Source organism: Lepisosteus oculatus, chromosome 18 (assembly GCF_040954835.1).
Source record: "Lepisosteus oculatus isolate fLepOcu1 chromosome 18, fLepOcu1.hap2, whole genome shotgun sequence".
NCBI classification, from domain to species: Eukaryota; Metazoa; Chordata; class Actinopteri; order Semionotiformes; family Lepisosteidae; genus Lepisosteus; species Lepisosteus oculatus.
Window position 1 is genome coordinate 18,762,647 of NC_090713.1, and position 3,233 is coordinate 18,765,879.

General features: G+C 34.6%; 1 long non-coding RNA gene across 1 annotated transcript; it reads left to right on the top strand.

Annotated features, from left to right (window-relative positions):
• Positions 1–291: 291 nt before the first annotated feature.
• LOC138224037 (uncharacterized) lies at positions 292–2,492 on the top strand. Its single transcript, XR_011182391.1, has 2 exons — positions 292–980; positions 1,658–2,492. It is a non-coding gene; the product is annotated as an uncharacterized lncRNA (long non-coding RNA).
• The last annotated feature ends 741 nt before the right edge of the window (positions 2,493–3,233 follow it).

Below are 3,233 nucleotides of genomic sequence, written 5' to 3' on the forward strand. Positions count from 1 at the left end.
ATTGGTCTATAATTTCTTGGTTCAGTTTTGTTATCCATCACGTGGATTGGCACTACATTTCCATTTCTCCAGTCCTTGGTTTTAGTGTCTGTTGGAAGAGTTGTGACGTGGCTTCTGAATACATGTACTCTGACATAATGTAATATGATTTAAGCATTAATATTATTAGCCATAAACACTGTCATGCACAAATCCTTAAATGAATAACAATAATAATAAAACAATGACAATCTGCAAGAGTTCAATTTTTAGATCCATTCATTGTGTTTTTTTTTGTTCTTACAGAACATGAGGATTTAAGCCTAACATTGAAGAAGATTCCTTAACGGAGCAAGATGGCAGAATTTCTTATCTTTAAGAGACAGAACAAACTCCTCCAGATGTTCATCAAACACCACAGTCTGCAGACCTGCTGATCAAACTCTTCTGAGTAGACTGTGTGAAGGACTGTTTCCATTGTGCTCTAGTATATGTGAAAGGTAGAGACAGGTCTCTCTCTTGCTCTGGATCTGGTCTAGTGTGTAATTGGATGAGTATACATTTGTTTCTTATTTCTAGAATTAAAAAAGATTGTATCTTAAATATATAATTAGTTCTCTTGATCTTCTATGCATATTTTGTCTTAAGAAAATTGGATATTGCATACATGCAAGTTTTTATTTTGTGCAGTTAATTCCTAGGAAGATGGCATGGTAACACACTGGTTAGTATTGCTGCCCAACAGCACTGGGACCCTGAATTCAGTTCTGGGATGCTACTGTATCTGCGTGAGGTTTTTATATTCTCTTCATGTTTACATGGGTTTCCTCCAGGTACTCCAGTTTTCTCCCACAATCATGTTCGTAGATTAATGGTATTCTGGGAAAATTGACTCTGGTGTGAGTGTGCATCCTGTGATGGACTGGAGTCCGGTCCTGATTGTACCCTGTCTTGTGCCCAAGGATTGCTGGTATAGGCTCTGGCTCCCTCATACAATTTCAGTAAGAAGTCTCTTTCTGTATGTAGAGTGGATACGTGTGTATGAACAGTTTGTCTATATGAAGGCATCACTGCAGGGATGTGGATTTGGACTGACTGTGTATACTGACTGTGTAAACCGGGTTCACTCTGGGTTCAGCTGGTACTAGTGGGTTGAACATGTTTTTCCAGTAGAAAGGTACTGCTGGTTGTTCTGTATGTCCATGTTGCACCTGAACCAGACATAGCGCAGAAAAGAAATGCACAAACACTTGCAAAAGCTTAAATATATAAAACAATCACAGATAGCTGTGTTACAAAAGAACATGCATATTTTAATCATAATTTAATCAAAAAGTGTTAAACAAAAACATATTTTAGAATTTGTGTAGTTGCTAGCATTGAACTGTGTGTAAGATGCAGATGAATAGAATCAATAGGCAAACATACAGTAGATGATGTTGTTCCACGGAGCCAGCATCTTAAGATGTTCATATTTAGAAGCAATTTGTTTAAATAACAAATTAGCCTGTGGATACTGATGTGCCAGAGAGGTGGAAAAGCTGTTTGCCTACGCCATCACTTTAAAATGTATCCTCAGTGAGTAACTGCTGCTAACTCATAGTGGGTTTCTAACACTGTATATAGTTACACAGTATCTTTAGTTCCATCCATTTCCTAATCTCTTTATCCAATACAGGGGAGCTGGAGCCTATCCCAGCAAGCAACAGGCACAAGGCGGAATACATCCTGAACATAACACCAGTCCAACACAGGGAAGACACTTTATTTATCCAGAAGCCTATTAACCTGCCAGTATGTTTGGACTGCAAGAGGAAATCAGATCACCTGAGGAAACCCATGATTTGCATAATTTAATTTTGTAAACCTCTGAGACATCTGGTGCTCCTGTTGTATTTCTGAAAAAAAGATACAAAAAGCATACTAACCAGTGTGCCAACCCTATTCTTAAGGTCATACAATTATATTTTTAAAAACAGTAACATTGTTCAACATTGTTACTCATGATTGTTTAGTTAGAAAAATATTTTAATTCTATTTTACCCTATTATATTTACCCTCATTTTTCATTATTTTTCAATTTTGTATTTTACTTATTTTCTGATAGTCAGATTTAATGTATATTTGAACAAAGTCTTATAAATTAATATTTTTTCAAGATGTGGAAGAAGGGCAACAATTTATTACAGTGAAATTGTTAATATCAATTATTGATTACTAACAGTTTATGCTAACACCTGCCTTTCTTATTTAGATGTATATGGAATATTGAACTAAGTGTGACATAACATTCAAAAAATACAATCAAGAATCACATGTGGTATTTGTATAAATGAAACTTTTCTAAAATGTATTAAAAATATTAAAATCGATTAAAATGTATAATTTTGCCATGTGTAATGTCACGAGGAAGCACAATAAACACCTGCTTTGTTTAACGATGTTTCAAAAATAAAACTAACTGGTGAGAAAGCTATTTTTAATGCTAATTAAAAATCTTGAAATTAAAAGAAGTGATGTACGTTGCTTGATTAATTTTACGCAGATACGCTCGGTGCTGTAAGCGATCCAGGCTGCAGATGGCTCATTCTGTATTGCTGAGCTCCACGCCTCCTCTCTCTCTCAGTTCTGCCTCTTCTCTAACAGAGCTCAGTGGGCGGGGCGCTATTTTCTCAGCGACCTGCTGATCTGCTTCACACCACAGGAAGACAGGAGAACGTGATTTTTCCCGTATGAAACGCATGCTATGTTTACAAAATTAAGGTGTTTAAAACGTTTAAAAATTAAAAAGAACTTACAGCATACACAAAGATTCTAAGCTGATCACGAAGAAGAAAAATCACCCATCATAAATAGGCATTTTAATAAGAAAGCAAAAGTTCTGAAAACGTGAGAAAACAAATGACCCTGAAAAAAATACAAGATGTTTGAAATTATTCTTTATTATTAATAATCAATTAATATTGTTAATAATGATCAGATACATTATTATAGTTCAGTTTCAGTTGTCTTTTTATTACCACTTTGTTATTTTCGATTGTATTTATTATAATTACAGTTTCATTTTAATGCTTGTTGTTAAGGCTTGTCTTAAATTGCCCCACTGGAAGAATTAATATTTTGAATTGAACCGAACTAAACCAGTTTATCAGTTTTTTTCTCCCACTGTTGACAGTATTCACCTTTGCTCATTCATGTTTCTATTGATATAATTTAACATTGAATACTTTGTGATATAAAACAATAAAAAGTCA